Source organism: Lissotriton vulgaris, chromosome 1_1 (assembly GCF_964263255.1).
Source record: "Lissotriton vulgaris chromosome 1_1, aLisVul1.2, whole genome shotgun sequence".
In the NCBI taxonomy this organism is placed as follows: domain Eukaryota; kingdom Metazoa; phylum Chordata; class Amphibia; order Caudata; family Salamandridae; genus Lissotriton; species Lissotriton vulgaris.
The window spans coordinates 1,139,465,464-1,139,488,572 of record NC_141685.1 but is presented as its reverse complement, the minus strand read 5'-3'; the positions used below and the strand labels follow the sequence as shown (position 1 = coordinate 1,139,488,572).

The 23,109-nt window shown below is 50.2% G+C and overlaps 1 protein-coding gene across 2 annotated transcripts in view; it reads right to left on the bottom strand.

Moving 5' to 3' along the window:
• Positions 1–23,109, bottom strand: part of RNF41 (ring finger protein 41) — a 402,719-nt gene that overhangs the window by 193,344 nt on the left and 186,266 nt on the right. The window lies entirely within an intron of this gene.

Here is a 23,109-nt window from a genome sequence, read left to right as displayed (position 1 = left end):
CCAGTAGTCACGTATGTTAAAGAGGAGACAGGACTAACTAACCAGCAACTAAGAGTAAGAGGAGCAGCATTACACTTCTGAGAAACTGCAATGGCTCCAGGCTTAAGCTACACCTATAATATCCTGCTACAATCCTCTTTAGTCACCTACAACAACAAAATACATCAAAGTTAAGTTCGGCATTGACTACCCCCGTACCAAGCTATGTGCTTCACCAAGGAAGAACTAGAAAAGAAAAAAAAACACAACTTTGTACCATTTTAAGAAATCAACCACTTCAATAGCTGTACTCCCACATACCATCCATCCCAAATAATTGAATATATATAGGTTTCTTTTACCTTCTAAAGAAGACTTATCCATCAAATGTAGTTCAATCAGTCGAGTGAAGAAATGCATTCACAGGTAGACAACAGGTAGAGGTACAACTGTAAACCCCAAAGCACTACCAGCAGTGTATAAGCTCTAATACCCATTAACGAACAAGTTACTTACCTTCGGTAACGATGTATCTGTAAGAGACATAGGTTAGTTATAGATTCCTTACCTTAGGATTTCCCCCAGGCGCCAGACTGGATCTGGAGAATTATTTCTTTAAGCAGTACTCCTGTGAGTCAGTAGGTGGTGTCGATTGACTCCATGGCTTTCGTCAGCGTTGTGGTCGCTGGGTTGATGTTGCAGTGCCTACTTAGACGCTGCCCAAGCGCAATTACGTCAGTTCTGATACGCCATTTGCGAACCACCAAGAACCGATGGCTGAGTTAATCTGCCCTGGTGTTCAGAGAACCTGCCAGGTGTTGAACCAGCAAGGTCATGTCCCGAGTCATGTCCTGATGTTCCAGAAATGTCCAAAGCCTCTTACACAACTGCATCCCACCCTGTTTGTTGCTGTACCACACGGCGGTGGTGGTGTCCGTGAACACCGGCACTGCCTTCCCCTTGAGGGAGGGAAGGAATGCCTTCAGTGCCAGGTGGATTGCCAGGAGCTCCAACAGGTTGATATGGAGCCCAGATTCCGCCAGAGACCAGACTCCTCTGATCCACTCCTCTCCCAGGTGGCGGCCCCATCCCAGGAGAGGAGTGATGCATTGGTCACCACAGTGAATTCTGGTTGGGGAAGAGACCTATGACCCAATCCTTGTTTGCTAACCACCAGTGCAGTTTTGTGCAATTCCCTCAGAGATCTGGACGTAGTTGGAAAGATTCCCCTGATGCTGCGCCTAATGGAACTTCAGGTCCCACTGCAGAGCCCACATATGCCATCTGCCATGATCCAACAGCAGGATATCAAGCTGTCCAGCAGCCGCAGGGTCATTCTCACCGAAATCCGGGATAGAGGCTGAAACATCAGTATCATAGCCCGAATATCCAGGAATTGCTGTCCGGGAGATTAGACCCGAAACTGCACTGTTCAGAACAGCTCCGATGAAAAAGAGCAAGTAAGAGGGAGTCAGGTGTGACTTTAGCACGTTTATAGTGAACCCCAGTAAGCGCAGGAGGTCCACCGTAGTCTGGAGGCGACGACAGCCTGGAGGTGACGACAGCCTGGGGCGAACAGGCCTTCAACAGCCAGTCGTCGAGATAGGGGGAAGACGGGAACACCTGATCTGCACAGATGAGCCGAGACCACCACCATCAATTTCGCAAACACCCAAGGCGCACTGATAAGGCTGAAAGGGAGCACTGTGAACTGAAAATGCTTGTGGCCTGCTGTGAACAGTATGTAGCGTCTGTGGGCTGGCAGGACGGGGATATGGAAATAGGTATCCTGCAAGTCCAATGCCACCATCCAGTCTCCAGGGTCGAAGCCAGACAGGACCTGAGCCAACGCGAGCATTTTGAACTTCTACTTGCGTAGGAAGCGGTTGGGGGCCCTGAGGTCTAAGATAGGACGCAGGGTTTTGTTGTTCTTGGGCACCGGAAAGTAGCAGGAATAGCAACAACGGCCTACTTCTGGCACAGGGACCTAATTCGATGGCTCTCTTGGCCAAGAGAGCTGAACCTTCTTGGCAGAGATGCACCAACTGATCCTCCGACATGCCATTGAAAGATAGTGGCATGGAGAAAGGGGGAGTCTCGAAGGGGAGGGAGTAGAGGTGATGGCGAGAATGTGGACTGGCCTGCCTGCTGGTTCCCAGACCTGCGGGATCGCTGGGTCCCACGTCTGCGGCCACCCAGAGGCTGGACAGCTTGCGTGAACTGGTGGCTGGACTGGGCCGGATGTGGCGGGGGGCCCCTTCCATTGCCACAAAAGGGGCGAAAGGCAGACTGTGGGAGTTGAGAGGGCACAGCGAGGCCCAAGGATCTGGCCGTAACTCAGGAATCCTTGAAGCGCTTCAGCGCCGAGTCTGCCTTCTCAACAAAAAGGCGGCAGCCATCAAAGGGCATGTCCAGCAGAGTTGCTTGAACATCCCCCGAAAAACCAGACTCTCAACCAGGCGAAGGGCTACCGACATGGCAATCGTTCTGCCCAGTAAGTTGGTGGTATCCAGTCCACACCGAATCGTGAATGTTGCTGCCTCTCTCCCTTCTGTTACTGCTTGGGAGAGAAGAACAATTGTTACTTACCTGTAAACAGGTGGTTCTCCAGTATTGGTGTCTTTCATAGATTCACATGCTTGAATATTCCCCGTCGTCGGAGTGGGAGTCCCACAGTAAATAAAATAGCAATAATATACTAATATATATATATACCCATATATAATCAGAAGAAAAACCTGAAACATGTAAAAGAGGCATAGATTGCCTACCCAAAATTCTACATAGGAATGCATGGGAATGGAAAAGACCTAATGCAGCCTATCCCTGTCATTATGTTGGTCCAAACTGCAGCCAATCAGGCGACAGCAGCCCTCTAGAACCTTCTCCTCAGAGCTCAACAACTCAGATTTTCGTAGCACAGAGTGACCCAAAAGAGTCTATGAGGAGAAGAGAGCCTCTGAGGGGAGGAGGGAGGGTCGCATGTGAACCTATGAAAGACACTAATACTGGAGAACCACCTGTTTACAGGTAAGTAACAATTGTTCTTCTCCAGTATTGGGGTGTCTTTCATAGATTCACATGCTTGAATATAGAATAGTTAGCAGTCCGTACTAAAAGACAAAGTTTCCATAGATACAATGCATAACAAAAGACTGAAAAAATGTATGTGTATTGAACACATGCAATATAAAAATATATATATATACCTATATATTACCTACTGGCGGTCGCCAGTAGGTAGTTATAGTTAGGAATATTTTCAATAGGAAATCGCAACATTCTATTGTCAATAACTTTGGCGTCGGTTGAGGAATCTGCCTGAAAATTTCATCAAATTTGCCTCGCGGCACTCCGGTCCTTCCCAAAAAGTTTGGGGGGGGGGATTCGTCAAGCAGAGGCCGAGAAAAAAAGGGGGGGTCCCAAAACGTGTTTTCCCCATTTTAATTTCCATAGGGCGGTCGACCTCACTTTTAGCCCGAACGGCTGAATGGATTTCCACGAAACTTGGCAAAATTGTAGGGACTGGTAGCCCGATGTGCCTTTGCTATGTCTCAAGATATGTGCTCCAGTGGATTTTGAGTAATTTAGGTTCAAATAAATATATATATCTATAAGCGCGCCCCGGTACGCGCACCGGGGCGCTAACCAGCGCGCTACGCGAGTTCGAGCGCGTAAAGCTGATTGGCTCTCGGGTGTCTTTCAACATTCCAAACAGTCTGGAGCGGCCGCCATCTTGTGTCTCGGTAGGATCGAGACACAAGAGGTGGCAAAAACAAAGGGGGAAATGACCATAAGGGGGTAGAGTAGACCCCCCCTGACCCCCTAGGTTTGATATGTCATGAGTGATGTAATATGTGACGTCCTCAGCAGTGCATTGCAGGCGCGCTTGTTATAGTGAGTCCAACTAACTATAACGTTGGAATTTAAATGGTTTTATGTCAGTAAAATTTCCAGCTAACTATAACTGGTGTGAAACCTATGTTTTTTTCAGTGAATATATATATATATATATATATATATATATATATATATATATATATATATATATATATATATATATATATATATATATATATATATATATATATTAAACAGTCATAAATCATATGGAAACTAATAGGAGGAGGGTAGAACAGAGGCTCAACATATTGAAAAAGATTACGAAGCACAGCTTGTCCTACTGCGGTATCCCCTTCATTCATGGCACCCAGACAGTAGTGTTTCGTGAATGTGTGCCTGCTGGACCACGTGGCTGCTCTGCAAATCTGATGCAACGGGACACTGGCAAAAAGTGCAGTAGAGGACGCCATGGATCTGGTGGAATGGGCCCTTACTGCAGCCTGCAAAGGTTTGCCTGCTTTGTGATGGCAGAAAGCAATAGCCGAAGACACCCAGCGGGCTATTGTAGGTTTGGTGACTGGACGTCCCCTTTGAAAGCGGCCATAGGCTACGAAAAGTTGATCCGATTTTCGGAACTGGGCTGTTTTGCTGATGTAGAACTTCAAGCACTGCCTAATGTCTAAGGAATGCAAGCGTTGTTCCGCAGGAGACTGCGGGTTAGCAAAGAAAGACCTCAGAATAACAGGCTCATTGATATGGAAATCTGAAGGTACTTTAGGAAGAAAAGTAGGGTTAGTGCGTAGCAGCACACAATCCGGCTTAAACTGAAGAAAAGGTGGTTTGATCGTGAATGCATGAATGTCACTCACTCGACGCGAAGACGTCAAAGCAAGAAAAAGCGCAACCTTCCAGGTGATGTACTTGAGGTCCGCTCTATGTATTAGCACAATTAATGAATGCACCATTTGAACGAAGACAATGTTGAGGCGCCACGCAGGAGGACGCCGCCGAACTGGTGGAAATTTACGAAAGAGTCACTTGAAAAATTGACGTATTATCCTAGAGGAACATAGGGAGGCGGAGCCATCGTGGCGGAAGCGTGAAATTGCTACCAGAAAAACTCTTAAAGTAGCATGAGACAATCCAGACTGAGCTAGTTGAAAAAAGAAAGGGAGGAGCTCAGCGGGCGTTGCACCCAAGGGATGCACACCGGCCTCAGCACACCAATGGCAGAAGCGTTTCCATTTTAACTTGTAAGTCTTTATAGTTGATGGAGCTCTGGCCTGAGCAAGGATGTCTCGACACTCTTGAGGAATGGCTAGATGTGCAAATTCATAGTGCTCAGGTTCCAGGCTGATAAGCTCAGAGAAGAGGGGTCCGGATGGTAGACTAGGCCCCTGCCCATGGAAAGAAGATCCATCCGAGGATGAAGAGGGATGGGCTCGCATTGAGACAGAAGGAGCAGCTCCGAGAACCACGCCTGCCGTGGCCACCTGGGAGCAATGAGAAGGATGTGGCAGGGTTCTCTCCGTATCTTCCAAAGTACTCGCGGCACCAGAGGGATTGGAGGAAAGGCGTAAGCAAACAGATTCGACCAATTCATCAAAAGGGCATTGCCCTGTGACCCTTTGTGGGGATGCCAACTTGCGTAAGCTGGCATTTGCGGTTCTCTGGAGTTGCAAAGAGGTCCAGCGCTGGGCGACCCCAGCGACGAAAAATCATGTCGAGTGTCGGTTGATGTAGTTCCCACTCGTGGGTTGATGATCCGGATCTGCTTAGGGAATCCGCCAGGAGGTTGGACAACCCCGGGAGATGAACTGCAGTGATTGTGATTTGATGATTGAGTGACCAGTCCCAAATAGCCTGTGCCAGGAGGGATAGCACCGGAGACTTCGTTCCGCCCTGCTTGTTTATGTAGTGCATGCAGGTTGTGTTGTCTGTCTGTATGAGAGCAGACTCCTTGCAGTACGGGTTGAAACGATTTCAGGGCTAGAAAAATAGCCATGAGCTCCAATTTGTTGATGTGCCAGGCTTTCTGGTGTAGAGTCCATTTTCCTTTGATAGACAGGTCTTGGAGGTGAGCCCCCCAACCGTCCAGAGATGCGTCCGTAGTTAGCATCAGATCTGGGGTGTTTGACAGGAACGACATTCCTGCTGCAAGATGCAGTGGCTGTGCCCACCATTTGAGCGCTGTTCTCATGCGAGTCGTGACACGAATCTGATCGTTGAAGGAACCGGTGACTTGACGCCAGTGTCCGTCCAGTTCTTCTTGAATGGGTCGTGCACGTAGTCTGCAATGAGGGATGAGAGCGATGCACGAAGAAGCCATCCCTAGAAAGGACTTCATCAGTCGAACTGAAATGCACCGTTTTGACAGTAGAAGAAACACTAGGCGTAGAATCCTCGGTTGACGTTCCAGGGAGACAAAAGCCTTTGCCAGCGTGGTGTCCAGTGTGGCCCCTAGGAAATCCTTGCAAGTTGCCGGATGCATTTGGGATTTTTCCGGGTTAATGGAAGACCCAAGGAACTAAATACCCTCTGACAAATGGAGGTATGGTGCAACAGTTGTGAGCGGGACTGAGACTTTAGGAGGCAGTCGTCGAGATATGGGAATATCTGGACACCTTGGAGGCGAAGAAAAGCCATGACCGGAGCCAATATCTTGGTAAAGACTCTGGGGCGGACCGGAGGCCTAATGGAAGGACCTTGAACTGGAAATGCAGGTGCCCCACCTTGAATCGTAGGAACTTCCGATGACCTGGGAGTATTGGGACATGGAAGTAGGAGTCTCGGAGGTCGATGGTTGCCATGAAATCTCCGACCGAGAGCAAACGCAAGATTTCTGCAAGCGTTCGCATACAGAAGGATTGATCCTTGAGATATTGATTGAGCGCTCTCATGTCCAATATGGGTCTCCATTCTCCGTTCTTCTTGACGATTAGGAAAAATCGGGAATAAAACCCCTTTCCTCTCTGAGACCTTGGCACTACTTCTACTGCACCCTTCTGAATCAGAAGGCGAACCTGATGAAATAGTTCCTTGAGGTGCGGAGGTGGCGGTCCGGAAGGTGGCGTCGGAGGAGGTACTTCGACGAATTCCAATGCATGGCCCTTGTCTACGATGTCGAGTACCCAACGGTCCGTTGTAATGGAGGACCATTGAGAACCAAACAGATTCGACCTCCAATTTGCAGATTTATAGGCAAGTCATTGACGCTTGTTGGAAGTTCCCCTGTAAGTGGACTTTCCTCTATACGTTTTGGCAGGCTGCTGACGAGAAGACTGTTGTCGGTTTACGGAGAAACGCTGGTTGCCTTGGTTATAGGAGCGATATTGTTTCCTCCTCGAAAATTTGAGGTAGTGCCTCGTCCTCGAGCACCCCGAAAGGGCTGTTTCTTAAATTGAAGGGTACCTAAGGCCCGTGCAGTGTCAGTGTCTTTCTTTATGGATTGCAACGCTTCGTCAATGTGCGTTCCAAAGAGTGATTCGCCGTCATATGGCACATCAAGAATTTTAGTTTGAACTTCCTGCCGAAAAGAAGTCTAGCGCAGCGAACCGTGCCGACGTAAGACGGCCGCTCCAGCGAGTTGCCGAAAACCAGTGCAGGCCACATCCACTGCACAATCAATTAATTCTTCGGATGTTCTCGCACCTTCTGCAGAAGCTGCTGCGCTTCCGCCTTGGAAGCATCCGGAAGTAACGCCACATAGGCGGACATATCTGGCCAAACTTGACGGTCATAGCGACCCAAAATGGCCATAACATTAGCCACTCGCACAGTTATAGAAGACATTGAGGAAAACTTGCGACCTATTGCATCAAGGCATCGGCCCTCACGGTCTGGAGGAGCGGTGATAGTAGATGCTGGATTTCGCGATCCTCTCTGAGCTGCATGCGTAACGACAGAATCAGGCTTAGGCTGGTCCGTAAGGCATGCCGGAGATCCCACCGGCGCCTTCTATTTCTTTTCTAATCTTGGTAATTGTGCTGGTAAAGAGTTTGGAGTCTTTATGAGTTTTACCCCTTCAGCCCAGATGAAATCTATAATTGGGACAGAGTGAATCTGTTTAAACTGTTGGTTCTTAAAGTCATACAGGAAGCAATCTTCCTCTCTCTGGACTCGTGGTAACTTGAAACGTTGTGCCGCCATGTCCATCAATTGATGGAAGCTTGCAATATCCACTGGAGGAGAATCCCCTGGTGTCACCTAAGATGCTGATGGTGTCTGTGCACGATAGTCATCCCACTCCGCCATCTGATCACCATCCACATCCGAAACTTCTCCATCCTCACGCTCTGAAGGGTTCTCTTCGTCATCATCAGGATAAAGAGTTGCATGAACCTGAACTGATGTGCTTCTATGAACGGTAACAGGCGGTGTTGGTTGCGAAGGAGCGGCTGACCGCTCTGTAATCGGGTTCAAAACAGATGGGACAGTAGACACTTGTGTTGATGGCGGGAAACGCCGATTATAATCATCCAACATGCTTTGGATGCTTGAAATCATTGACAAAGGCAACATCGCAGCTGGCATTTGAGACTGAACTTCATGATGCTGGCCATACTGCTCTTCTTCATCATTACTGAAGTCTTGGCACTTTATATTCAAGTCTCAAGGACTTTGAGCCTGGCAGTCAGACTCCTGATCCGAGTCCGCGGCAAACAAAGGAGAGGGTGGAAGAGTCATTCCCCCTTCTGTAAAAGTTGCAAAGTGGTCCGATTTGCTGGAAGACAGCGGCAACAAAGGCAGTGAGGCAAATGAAGAAGTTGTCATTGAAACTGCATCTTGCGACCTTGTCGACGGCAATCCATCCGTCGACTGAGCCATCTGAGTCATCGACGATGCAATGGATTTCGTGGTCTTCTTTGAGGAAGCCGTCATCGAATTAGTCGATGAGGACATCGTCGACTGGGACGTCAGCAGTGGAGCCGTCGACAGAACCTTCATTGACGTAGCTGTCGACGGAACTTTCAGTTTTAACTTTTTCGTCGACGGAGCAGTCGTCGACGGGATAGCAGTCGACAGGACAGAAGAAGAAGACACCCTCGTCGACGGGACAACCGTCGACAGAACACTCGAAGGCGACGACGAAATCAACATCTTCAAGCCTTTTGTCGACGACGATCGGACTGTCGACGACGGAGGTTTCTTCGTCGACTAGGACGAAATTGGGATAATTGATGACAGTCTTGGAACTGAGAATGACCCTCATCGTCGACGCAGGGGCTGCAGACGATCCAGAAGCAAGCGTCGTGACCGTCGTCGTTGACTTTGATCCAGAGATCGCCATTCTCGTCGACGGAACTGTAGCCACCATCGTCGACGGAAAATCAGTTTCCTTCACAGAGAAACTGGAAGTAGAAGCAGAAGGAGCCTGAGAGCCAGGTCTCGTGGGCCCAGAAGTGGTAGGATGTGGTGAAGACACCGCAGGGGTTAAGGAGAGACATCCTCTTTTTCAAAAATGGAGAAGGCACCTCCTGCACACTACCACGCTTAGAAGCGGCTTTTGAATGGCCGGAAATGAGACTTTCAGCATCAGAAAGTACATTGTCTTTATCCTTTAGCCTCTGAAGCCAGAGTAGTAAACGGCCTTCTCTATCTTTTAAAGTCTTTGTGGAGAAAGTTCTACAAAACTTACAGCTTCCCACCTCATGGTCAGGGTAAAGACAGTAAATACACTTACTGTGTGGGTCCTCATGAAAAAGCCTTAACTTTCCACAGGATGAACAGGCTCTGAAAAGAGACTTCTTATTAGTAGACATTGTAGAGAACAGGAAAAAACCTGAAGAGAAGAGAAAACTGAGCAGAGCTCAGGGAGATTCCCTTACACACGACGTGCAGTGGAAAATCTGAGGTGTTGAGCTCTGAGGAGAAGGTTCTAGAGGGCTGCTGTCGCCGGATTGGCTGCAGTTTGGACCAACATAATGACAAGGATAGGCTGCATTAGGTCTTTTCCATTCCCATGCATTACTATGTAGAATTTTGGGTAGGCACTCTATGCCTCTTCTTTTACATATTTCAGGTTTTTTCTTCTGATTATATATGGGTATATATATATATATATATATATATATATATATATATATATATATATATATATATATATATATATATATATATATATATATAGTAAATTATTGCTATTTTATTTATCGTGGGAGTCCCACTCCAACGACGGGGAATATTCAAGCATGTGAATCTATGAAAGACACCCCCATACTGGAGAACGGTAATGGACCGCAGTGTCAAGCTGGAGGAAAAGAACATGCACTTCCCAAGATGATCCAGCTTCTTGGATTCCCTGTCTGGGTGTGTAAAAGAGAATCCATCCTTGGAAGAAGAGGCTTGGCCCACCAAGCTCTCGGGGGAAGGGTGTTGGGTGAGGAAAATGTAGACACCCAGAGCCGGGCGGTGGTGGAGGTAATCACCCGTTCCACAGGAACCCCTGTGCTGGGCTTGGACCAAGTGCCCATAGGAATGTCAGTGAGTGCTTCGTTGAATGGCAAGAGGGGTTCAGAGGAGGTTGCCGCAGGTTGAAACACCTCTGTCAGGAGGTTAGTCCTGACTGCCACTGAAGGGGGTTCCAGGCCCAAGGCCTCGGGTGCCCTATGCACCACCACAGCATAGGACGCTCCCTTCTCCGTAGCCACGGTAGTGGGATAAAGCATGCCCAGGCCTGGGAAGTGTCCAGAATACTAGTGTCAATGAATTCCTCTCTACGGTCCGGCTCTTGAAGCTGGTCTGCCAAAGGGTCCAGCGACCCCTCCCAATCCTCCTCCCCACCTTCAGAGCGATAGGGAACACCTGGGATAAATAAGGGATCAAAAGTACCCTCTCGTATCGGATCCGAAGTCGGTCCGGCTCCATCTCGGGGGAGAAGATGGAGACGGAGTCGGCCGGGGGAACAGCCGATGCTTGGGGCATCGTCAGGATTGGCGCCAGAGAAGGTCGCGCAAGGTCGATTGGTGCAGATCCATATCCAGGCCTGGATGCTTGAGGGCCCTCAAGCGTTGCGGCGAAAGCCTCCAGCATCGAAGGCCCAGGACCCCGACCGACTCTGCAGGGACCCAAGGCGCGCTGGCAGAGTCGGGATGCCAAAAGATGTTGTGAAGGGCTTTGTAAAAAGCACGAAGCTGGGTAGGGGACGCACAGGCTTGCAGAAACAGAGGGAGGCGCAGAGTCATCCCTGAAGGAGGCTCCGAAGATAAAGCCTTAGAGCGACGACGCTTCGGATGCCAGTCACATCAGCGACTGACGGGGAGAAGGCGAAGAGCAACAATGCTACTTTGCCTTCTTGTGCTTCGCCTTACCAGAGGAGAGCGAAGATTTGGACATGGTGTGATGGCTCTGCGAGGAGTCTCAAGATCTTCACCCCTCGAGGAGCAACGTGGTGCCGACTGCTGGGCATTCCAAGAGCTTCGGGGACCGTTCTCACAAAGACTTTGGAGCATGACTTCAGGTCATGGTCATGCTTCAGACACCAGATACACACAAGGTGCAGGTCAGTCACAGACATCAGTTAATGACAGACCTCGCAGGGCAGTAGGTCGGTCCAACGATGGGACATTCCTCACACACCAGGAGACGACTCGAAAAAAGAAGAAGTCGACAAAAGTGGAAAAAACGTAGTCAAAGAGTGACACTCTCTGTATCTGGGCTAGGCTGGTGCGTGAAAAGACAGTACTGACGTTAGCGCTCGGGGGTGGCGTCTAAGTAGGCAACACAACGTCATCCCAGTGACCATGACGCAGACGACTGATGTGGCGTCGACAGACTCCACCTACAGACGTACAGGGGTAATGCTAGGAGAACAAATCCTCCGGATCGAGTATGACACCTGGGGGAAATTCTAAGCTAAGGAATCTATAACGACCGGTCTCTTTCAGATATTACATTTAGGAGCTATTGGGACAAAACTCTAAAGAGGCAGAAAAGCTGTTGGTGGGCATGCCTGGTTTCTCCTCTGGTAAAGTCTACAATTTGTGAATACACTGAAGTTACTGCATGGTTTTATTGGGCTGTTCATCAGCAGAACGTAGCCCATCTGGTGTTGGGGGGTGGGGTCACTCCCAGTGAGACCAAACATCGCTGAAGACAGGAACATCCATCTCACCGCTGGCAATGAAGTTACTGGCACATGTAGAAGTGAGATTTTATGTAGGGGCCATAGATCTTTTGACCTGTACCAATGTAGGGAGAGCACCAACAAGCTGTCCTGAGGAAGGTTAATCAAATGTTGCCATATCTGGGGTGGTTTGATGACCCTGCCTTTGTGGAAAATGGGTATGTATACTGTGTATGTAGGAGAGTAGGATCTGCTTACTATGGTTAACTCTACTTTTTGGCTGGTGTTTACACTGTTTTTTTTACTTTAGTTTGGCTGTGTCCCAGCTATCCAGGACTCCAGCCTAGCTGCTTCCTCTCTAAATTGATTGCATGTACTTTAGGTACACTCCAGTTTGGTTATTGGGGTACCCTTGTGAGTCCCTAGTATATGGTACACTAGGTACTAAGGTAATAGGTACCTCAGAGGCCTACCAGGGGCTGCAGCATGTATTAGCCACCACTGGGAAGCCTTCCAAAATGACACCACAGTATTGCTACTCTACTTCAGCCTGAATAAGGTGGTGCATGCAACCCTTACTAAGATATATGTTACCTATATCTACCTTAAATCACTGCACATAGAAACCTATCAGTCACCCTTATGGCAGGCCTTATCAATCCTGAAGGCAGGATGCCTAGTTTTGTGAGAGAGGGTGCCCATGCACGCGCAGGACCCCTCTGCAGCCTTCGAAATCTAGTCTCTGGGGCTGTTCTGTGATGCAGCCAGACCATATACTCTTAAGTGCATTATAACCTTGCGGTAAATGCTAACTTTAAGAATGGCTGCATGGATACATGTCGTGTTTGGTGTTAAACACTTTAGAATCCTACCTTCCCACCCCCCCCCCCCCCCCCCCCGCCAGCCCTGGCAGAGGGGGTAGATTTCCACACTAAAAGGGGGAGAGACATGTACACACCTTTATACCCGGTACCAGTTTAACCCCTTCGATGCTCATGACGAGCTGAGCTCGTCATGAGGCACAGTGCTCCTGTGCTCATGACGAGCTGAGCTCGTCATGACCACACCCGTTTTTATTATGGCCCAGCATAGGAGAGGGATATCATCAACAGGGATGTGGTTAAAAGAGCCCTGGCATCACAAAATGGATGCTACAGCCACAAGTCTGGCCTCCTGCTGCTGACCGAAACTCCAGCAGGGGAGGCCTGGAGAAATGCGTTACTTACCTGTAACAGCAGTTATCCAGTATTGGTGTCTTTCATAGATTCACATGCCTGAATCATTCCCCGTCGCCGAGACGGGAGCCTCCGGTACATAAAAAAGTAATGTCCTAAGGACATACATAGAGAATATAGGCCGAAGGGCCTCCCCTTTGGGGCCTTTCCACGTCCTTATGTAAAAAGGACCGAACTCTCATCGTTAGCCAATCAGCTCCGACCTCCCTCTAGAACCTTCCCGGGAGGAGCCTCAGTCCCTCAGATTTTCGTACGCACCCAGCTAGGGTGTCGCACTGTAGACATAGAGGTACGTGAGTCCTTACCGGGGAGGCGGGAGGGTTGCATGTGAATCTATGAAAGACACCAATACTGGATAACTGCTGTTACAGGTAAGTAACGCATTTCTTATCCAGTATTTGGGTGTCTTTCATAGATTCACATGCCTGAATCAGAGTAGTTAGCAGTTACCCATGCATAGTGGCAAAGCACATTCTCACAACCAGCAGGCCTGCATAAATCACAGACAACGTGAGAGAAACATGGTAATATACAGTCATGCATATAGCAGAGATAAACAAAGACCATGAAGAATGTGCATACCTGGATGGCGGGACTAGGTAAGGTTCACCTTATTGGAAGAGATGGCGCAGCACCGCTTGTCCCACTGCAGCGTCCTTCTGCAGTTCGATGTCCAGGCAGTAGTGTCTGGAGAAGGTGTGCGGGGACTTCTAGGTCGCCGCTCGGCAGATGTCCAGGATCGTCACTCCAGCGAAGAGCGCCGCTGACGTTGACATCGCTCTGGTAGAGTGGGCAGCCACTCGGTCCGTCAAAGGCCGTCCGGCCTGATCATGGCAGAAAGCAATCGCTGAAGAAAACCAGCGGGAGATGCTCTGTTTCGTCAAGGGCAACCCCATGCGCGGGTTGCTGTAGGCTACAAAGAGTTGAGAAGACTTTCTGACGTCTTTGGTCCTGTCCAAGTAGAATTTGAGACACCTTTTAAGGTCCAAGGAATGCAGCGCCCTTTCCGCCGCCGTGGAAGGGTTCGCAAAGAACGACTTGAGGACAATTGGTTCGTTCAGATGAAAGTCCGACGGCACCTTAGGGATGAATTTAGGGTTGGGCCTGAGTACCACTCGGTCGTGCCTGAATTGGAGATACGGTTCCTGAATAGACAGCGCCTGAAGTTCGCTGACCCGTCTGGCTGACGTCAGGGCTAGCAGGAGTGCCGTTTTCCAGGAAAGATGTTTGAGTGAGGCCCGGTGTATGGGCTCGAATGGGTGTTTCATGAGTTGGTTGAGCACCAAGTTCAACTGCCAGGTTGGAGGGACTTTCCGAGGCCTCGGAAAGGACCTGTAGAGCCCTTTTAGAAATTGCTTTATCAGTCGACTGGACCATAGTGAGGGTCCAGATGGGGTCCTTGTGAATCTTGAAATCGCAGCCAGATGAACCTTAATGGAGGCGTGAGCCAGCCCCGATTGAGCCAGGTGGAGGAGGTATGGTAGCAGCTGTACCGGGGTGACCCGGAGGGGGTGTAAGTCGTGTTCCGAACACCACAGGCAGAACCTCTTCCACTTGAGCGAGTAGGTTTTGTTCGTGCTGCCCGCCCTCGCTTTGGCCAGTACTGCCCTGCAGTCCTGCGGGATCTCTAGGTCTCCGAACTCTCGGTGCTCAGGAGCCAGGCCGATAAGTTGAGCGAACGGAGGTTCGGGTGGTGTACCTGGCCTCCGGACATCGTTAAGAGGTGCGGGTGTTGTTGCAGGTGAATCGGGGGCCTGATGGACAGGCGAAGCAGGTCCGAGAACCAATGTTGTCTCGGCCAGTACGGCGCAATCAGTATCAGGGTGCACGGTTCTGTCTTCATCTTCCGGAGGAGCCTCGGTATCAGCGGGAACGGAGGAAAAGCGTACGCAAAACCCGCTGAACCAGCCGATGGAAAAAGCATTTCCCAGTGACCCCCGTTGGGGATGCCAGCTTGCGTAGCTTTGGCATTTGGCGTTCCCTGCCGTCGCGAAGAGATCGATCTTCGGGGTCCCCCACTGCGAGAAGACGTGGGCTACCGTGTCGCCGTCCAGCTCCCATTCGTGGGAGAGAGAGGTCTGTCTGCTGAGGGCGTCCGCGATAGTGTTGTCCTTCCCGGGAACGTACTCCGCTTTGAGGGAGAGTCCGTGGGCCACCAACCAGTTCCAGATTTTTTGCGATTCTCGTGAGAGAGAGAGAGAGATCGCGTTCCCCCCTGTTTGTTCAGGTAGTGCATCGTCGTGGTGTTGTCTGTTTTGACGAGCACCGGGGAAGTGCCTATACGTGGCAGGAAGGCCTGCAGAGCCAGATACACTGCTCTCAATTCCAGTAGGTTGATGTGTAGTTGTTTCTCCTGGGCGTCCCATTTTCCGCTGACGCGAAGGTCCAACAGGACTGCCCCCCAGCCTTCCAGTGAGGCGTCTGTCGTGATGACCAGTGGTGCCGGTGGCAGGAGGAACCGCAAGCCGGTCGTCAGGTGAGTTCGGTTTCTCCACCACAGAAGGGCCCTTGTGATGGCCGGTGTGATTGTGATAATGTCCTCGAAGGAGCCGGAACTCTGTTTCCATTGTCTCGCCAGCGCCTCCTGCAGGGGACGCATGCGGAGCCTGCAGTGTGGTATGAGGAGAATACATGAAGACATCATCCCTAGCAAGGAGGTGAATGTCCGTACCTTGATGCGAGGCTTCTTGGCCACCGCCGCGGCCAGGGACAGTATTTTGTTGGTCCTGTCCTCCGAAGGGAAAGCCTTCGCGCGTTTCGTGTCTAGGGTAGCCCCCAGGAAGGTGATCCTCGTTGAAGGGGTAGTGCAGGATTTCTTGAGGTTGATCGTCAGACCCAGCTGTTGAAAAAGAGTGCTGCAGGCGTTGGATGAAGCCGTCGTGCCTTCCGGGGAAGGCGCCTTCACCAGCCAGTCGTCCAGGTAGGGGAACACCTGGTGACCCCTCTGCCGCAGGAAGGCTGCCACTGGCGCCAAGCACTTCGTGAAGATACGTGGTGCGGATTTGAGGCCGAAAGGCAAAACCTTGAACTGGTAATGTCTGCCTGCTATTTCGAACCGTAGGTACTTCCTGTGCCTTACTAGGATGGGGATATGGTAGTAGGCGTCCATTAAGTCCAGGGAGACCATCGAGTCTCCTCTTTCCAGTGCTCCCAGGATCTCCTGGATTGTGACCATCCGGAAGGATTGACTCCGCAGGAAGGCGTTGAGCGCCCGGAGGTCTAAGATCGGCCTCCACTTGTCCCCTTTCTGTTGGACTAGGAAGAAGTGGGAATAAAAACCCTTCCCCTTCTGGGACTTTGGGACTCTTTCGATGGCTCCTTTGACCAACATGGCGGATACTTCCTGGAGAAGGAGGTGCAGGTGTTTGTGAGCACGCTTCAGCGGAGGAGTGTTGGGAGGGGTGTTGACCAGTTCGAGGGAATGTCCAAATTGAATTATCTGCAGTACCCACCGATCCGTAGTGATTTTTTGCCAATTTTTGAGGAAGTGGGTCAGCTTTCCCCCAATTCGAAAGGATTGAGACGGTGGTGGGACTGGCTGGAGTAAGTGGTCACTGGCGGCCGCCAGCGCCCTTCTTGGCGGATTTGCCTCTGAAGGACGACCTCCCATAGGACGACTGACGGGACTGTTGTTTGTGCTGGGGCTGGTTCCTGTTGCTGTAGGAATAGGACGACCGATTTTGGTAGGAACCCCTGTAGGAGTACTGACCTCTGGATCGGCCCCCCCGAAAGGATTGGTTCCGGGACTGGAGGGAGCCCAGAGCCCTCGCCGTATCTGTGTCTTTCTTGATGGCCTGGAGCGCTTCGTCTATCTTTTCTCCAAAGAGGAATTGACCATCGAACGGCATGTCCAGCACCTTTGATTGGACCTCCTGCCGAAAGGACGTTGCTTTGAGCCAGCCTTGGCGGCGGAGCACGGCACCCCCGGCCAACTGGCGGAACCCCGTCATGGCTGCGTCGATGGCGCAGTCGATAATTTCTGCCGCGGAGTTTTGTCCTTCCGCTAGAAGAGCTTTCACCTCGTCCTGGACCGCGGCCGGCAGACTTTGTAGATAAGGAGCTATGTCTTCCCATAGCTGGCGGTTGTAGCGGCCTAGGAGGGCGATGGAATTCGCTACCTTGATGGTCATGGCGGACGTGGTAGAGAACCGTTTGCCTATGGTGTCCAGCTTCCTTCCTTCCTTGTCAGGGGGCGCGGACAGCGGCGAGGAAGGGTTGCGGGATTGTTTTTGGGCCGCCTGAGTCACAACCGAGTCCGGTCTGGGGTGGCCGGTCAGGCAGGCAGGCGCGGTGTTCGGGGCCTTATATTTCTTGTCTAGGCGCGGAACCACCGCAGGTACCGAAGCAGGCGTGAGCATCAGCTTCTTGCCCTGTTCCCACAGAAAGTCTATAAGTGGAATAGACTTGGCCAACTTCTGGCTGTGTTCCTTGAAATCATGGAGGAAGCATTCCGTTTCCGCGGATTCCACTGCCATGTGAAACCTCTTTGCAGCTCTGTCCACCAGTTTGTGACTTTCTTCTGCGAGTCCGCCATGGACGAAGCTTTCTTATCAGATTCCGACATGTAGTCGAAGATAGGATATATAACCTTTCCGTACAAAGTGTACTTCAGCGAAGTTTGAGACTTCGAAGCCAGGAAAACCTGAAGAGCTCAGGTTGGAGACTCCCTAGCACAACGTGCGGTAGAAAATCTGAGGGACTGAGGCTCCTCCCGGGAAGGTTCTAGAGGGAGGTCGGAGCTGATTGGCTAACGATGAGAGTTCGGTCCTTTTTACATAAGGACGTGGAAAGGCCCCAAAGGGGAGGCCCTTCGGCCTATATTCTCTATGTATGTCCTTAGGACATTACTTTTTTATGTACCGGAGGCTCCCGTCTCGGCGACGGGGAATGATTCAGGCATGTGAATCTATGAAAGACACCCAAATACTGGATAACAATAGGTTTCCTGTCACAGGGGGGTGTAACCACCTCCCAGACAGGCTTTAGTGTATTGGGGCTGGATGGGTGCACTCTGAGTGCTTTTAAGTCTGCACTGGGGGCACATTTGGTGTCCTTGTGCATAGTCCAGTTCAAACCGGTTGCAGGAGCTACCAGCCCCTGCTCTGGCACAAAACTTTTTATTTAATTTAATGCGATTTTATATAGCGCAAACTTTACCCGAAGGTGTCAGAGCGCTTTACATAAGAACCAGTTTCAAAACATAAGGACTAAGGATTACATGTGTTACATAAAAGATAAAAAAAGAAAAAAATTGCAAATATACAAGATATAAAGTCACAGAAAGAAGAGACTGGTGATTAGAGTTCTCTATATACATAGGGAAGGGCTGCGACTGGATATACTCTAAGAGCCACATAGGAATGGTAGAAAGTACAAAGGTCTACTGCATATACTAGTGATTAGAGTTCTCTATATACAAAAATGCAGAGTTCCATTAAGTGGGGTCGGAGGGAGGATGCAGTCACAGCACCAAGGGAGGGACAGAGAAGGGCAGGAAAGTGAGACAAACTAGAGAGGGAAGCAGATAGTAACGAGTAAGACAGCAAGGAGTGTGTCAGGAGAGACAATAGAAAGGTCGCTAGGACAGAGGGAGGAGGTGAGAGATCGCTAAAATGGCGGAGGAGAAAGGTAGAAGAAGAAACAAGTCATAAAAAGAAAATGGCAGGGAACACAGAGGTCCAGGTCCGAAAGTGTAGGAAGAGGGCTGCCATAGCCAACAAGTCCGGGGGGAGAAAGGCAGTCCGCAGCAAAGTCACAGCCTCATCGTCCATGAGGAGCTGGGGCAGAGGACTTCGATCCAGAGACCAGGTGTCAGGGAATAAAGACCACAGGCGCCAAGACAGCTGTTCGCAGAACGGGAGGCAGTCCCAGGATGAGGGGAGAACATGCCACAAAGCCGTCCCACATCATCTGGGTCAAAATGGAGGAGCCTCAGCAACGCGGACGCTGGATGGGCACAGGAGGAGAGTTCTTCAGGCTATGCTTTGGCAGCAGTCGATCGCGAGCTTGATAGTCTGTCCGGGGAGTCATTGGCACCGATGTCCCAAAGGCGCCGCCATTTTGGGGTCGAGCAAGCCCCGGGGCAGAGCAGACTGGCGCGCATCTCTGAGGAGAGCAGCGAGGGCGCCCCGTTAGTTGCGGTGGGGCCCGGCTTACCTCTAGTGCTGGTGTAAAATGGGAGGCCAAGGTCTTCAGGTGGCAACCTCCGCTGGCACCACAGGATCCAGTGAACAAAGCCGCCCGGCAGCTGCCATTTTGCCTCACAAGCACGAGATCCCCCCCGAGGTCGCGCCAGGGACTATCCTGCATCTCAAGAAGCATCTAAGCGCTCTCCAGATGAGCGCTGCACCTTCTGCTTCCGAGGCGTGTTGGAAACAGGCCCCGGGCCTCTGGGGAACCACCAAATTAAGCTCCCGAGCAGCACTGGAGCCGAGACTGATGTAGCCACCCCTCTTTTTAGATCCTCCCATAGGTGGGTCCCCAGAGTATGTCCAATCCCTTTCTTGGGGATAAGGAAACGCTGGCAACAGGACTTTAGATTACACCTGGATGAAATTCTGAACATGAATCCTGGAACTTCGACACTCTACTAAAGACTAGAGGACGAATCTCCCTTGGGGTCAAGGAGTAACTCCCCTGCTTGGCAGGCACCAACGAAGCATTTGCTGGTCTGCATCTCTGATTCTCCCACTGGACTCCGAAGTATTTACAGACCAGGAAGAGGATTTCCAGACTTCTCAGAGGCCAACCAGAGTCCCCAGGAAAGCTGAGACCTGCAACCCTCGTGAGTGATGTGGACTGAAACTCCTGGACAACATGCACATTTGCAAGTGCATGGACTTCTCAACGTCTCTTTAAGTTGTGCTTTGGGTTACGGGTAGCCCAAGCCCGAGCACCATCTCCACTGAAGATTGTGGGCCTACACTCCACGAGTGTTCGTGAGCCCGCTTCTTGCATTCACGCTCGAGGCTCCTTCGAGATCCATGGTCCGTCGACTGGTGGGTCCCTGTGAAGGCAACTCTGATTTTCCTTGGGCTTCCCTGATTTCTCCAGACGTGCCCTGACTACCCATCGTTTGGTGAGTGCCTCGGACATTGCAGGTCCACACCAAAGCATTTCTTTGATTCCTGTGTGGGTTGCTGTTGCCAAGGCTTGTTGGGTCCAATCCGGGCACAGACACCACAGCACTCAACATCCTTCGTGAGACAGCTCGATTCCAGAACCTTGTCATCGTCGACACCTCCTGGTCCTCGTGGCTGAAGAGTCAAACTTCACCTCTCACCTGAAATCACCAGACATCGGTGGGCATTCGAATATTGTGCCCCTGGTCACTGGCAAGTGACCCAGAGTCTGTCCCCTCTGCTTTCAGGTTCTTCTCATCTTTGATCCAGACTTGGATCACACCAGACACTTTCCACTTCGGCAGCAGCACTTTGCAGCAGATCGCCATTGAGAACAAAGACTATTCCAGACACCAAAAGACATCTTTGCACCAGGCTTTCCTGGGTAAGGTAACTCTAGTACTCCGGTGTTGGACCTAGAACCCCTTAAGTCTAAAGGGGTTTGCTCAAAGTCCTCTCCTAAGTGTCCTTTATCTTTAAATTTCCAACTGCGACTTTCCCCTTAGAAGCGAACGGCTTCTCGCGGCTGTTCTCACACTGCACATGTCCCCCCGTGGGTCCCCTGTGTCACTACCTTGGGTGGTTCCTTGTGGGCCCAGTGATTCTACAGGCTCTAGGCCTCGTGTCTAGTCAAGTCGTGGTTCTTATACCAATTTCTGAATATATGGTTAGGTACGCCCCTAGGGCTCAACATATATTGTGCTAATATACTGTGTGATATTAAGTGTAACTTATGTGTTTTGACCTCTAGCCTCATAAAGAGGCTAGTAGGGTGTGTTTAGAATATATATATATATATATATACCTATACCTGGTGTGGTTCTCCTTTCATTTGGTTATTCAAGAGATTATAGACTGATACAACTACTGCTTTACATTCCTCCAAGACTTAGCCTGAAGACTGCTCTCCATAGCTATCACTAGGATAGCTTTCAATAAAGGTTTTCTTTAACCTATCACCTCTAAGAGGTTGTTTGGACTGGGTCAAGGTACCCACTATAACTAGTGGACAGCATATGCCAGGCCAACTTCTCCTAGTGTATCAAATATGCTACTTACCAGTATGCATCTGTTCTTGGCACGTAGGGCTGCTGACATTCATATCTGTGCATAGATCGCCGCCTAGTGTTGGGTCCGGATGATCGCACATTGTTTTCCTGGAAGAGTCTTCAAAGTATCACGAGATAGGTGGCTCCTCCCCTGGACTACAGTGCGCATGGGCATCGACTCCATCCTCAGATTGTTTTTAGCCATTGTGGCCAAGATGGAGTGAAACTAAGTGAATGATGACCATGCTAGAAGTATGTGTGAATGCTGCAGCCGCTACAGGCGTCGGGGAGGAGGGCGGGCGATATGAATGTCAGCAGCCCTACATGCCAACAGATGCATACTGGTAAGTAGCATATTCGGTTCGAGGCATGTGGGCTGCTGAATTCATATCTGTGCATAGAATACATAGCAGTCCCTCCATTAACGGCGGCCGCCCGTGCCAGCTGCAGCAGTTTGGAAAAGTGTTTTTAGAACAGCCTGCCCTACAGCTGCTTGCTGTTTGGAGTGCACATCAACACAGTAATGTTTTGTAAATGTGTGTGTGGTAGACCATGTGGCTGCTCTACATATGTCTTCCAAAGGAATATTTTCAAGGAAAGCAATGGAGGCCCCCAACTTTCGGGTGGAGTGGGCCCGTGGTGGAAAGGTGAGTGCGCGCTTGGCTTTCTGATAGCAGATCTGAATACATTTAACGATCCACCTGGCTATACCAGCCTTGGAAATGGGGTTACCTTTGTGTTGTTGCGCAAAGGCAACAAAGAGTTGTTTATTCTTCCTAAAATCTTTGGTCCTATCAATGTAATACATTAGGGCCCTTTTGACGTCAAGTGTGTGGAGCATTCTCTCCGCCAGTGACTCTGGATTTTGGAAGAACACAGGTAGTTCTATAGTCTGGTTGATATGGAACAGAGACACTACCTTAGGAAGGAATTTATGGTTAGTGCGAAGCACCACCCTGTTAGAATGAATTTGAATAAATGGCTCTTGGATAGTTAGTGCCTGGAGTTCACTAACTTGTCGTAGCGACGTAATCGCTATAAGGAAAGCCACTTTCCATGTCAAGAATTGAATCTTGCAGGAATGCAGTGGTTCAAAAGGGGGACCCATCAGCCTGGTGAGGACCACATTGAGGTTCCACTATGGAGCTGGTGGCGTCCGCGGAGGAATGACTCGTTTGAGTCCTTCTAGAAAGGCTTTAATGGCAGGCACCCTGAAAAGTGAGAGGTGCTGTCTGTTTTGGAGATAAGCAGCCATTGCGGATAAATGTATACGAATGGAAGCATAGGCCAGATTACATTTGTACAGATGTAAGAGATAACAAATGATGTTTTGAATAGATGCATCCAGCGGGTTAATGTTGTGGTCTGCACAGTAAATGACAAACCGCTTCCACTTCGTCGCATAGCATGCTCTGGTGGTGGGCTTCCTTGCCTCCCGGATGATGTCCATACAGTCAGGAGGCAAGTTTAGGTAGCCAAACTCTAAGACCTCAGGAGCCAGATCGCCAGGTTTAGCTGTTGCGGATCTGGATGCTGAATGTCGCCATGGTTCTGCGTCAAAAGCCTGGGTGTGAGGCGCAGCCTTTGATGCGGTACCACGGACAGTTCCAGAAACGTGGTGTACCATGGTTGGCGAGCCCACGTCGGAGCAACCAGGATGAGAGTAATCGAGTGCTGCCTGAGCTTGCGTGCCACCAGCGGTATTAGAGGTGCTGGGGGAAAAGCGTACGCAAATTTGCCTGACCAGTTCATCCATATCGCATTGCCTTGCGACTGTGGATGTGGAAACCTGGCGGCAAAGCTTTGGCATTTTGCGT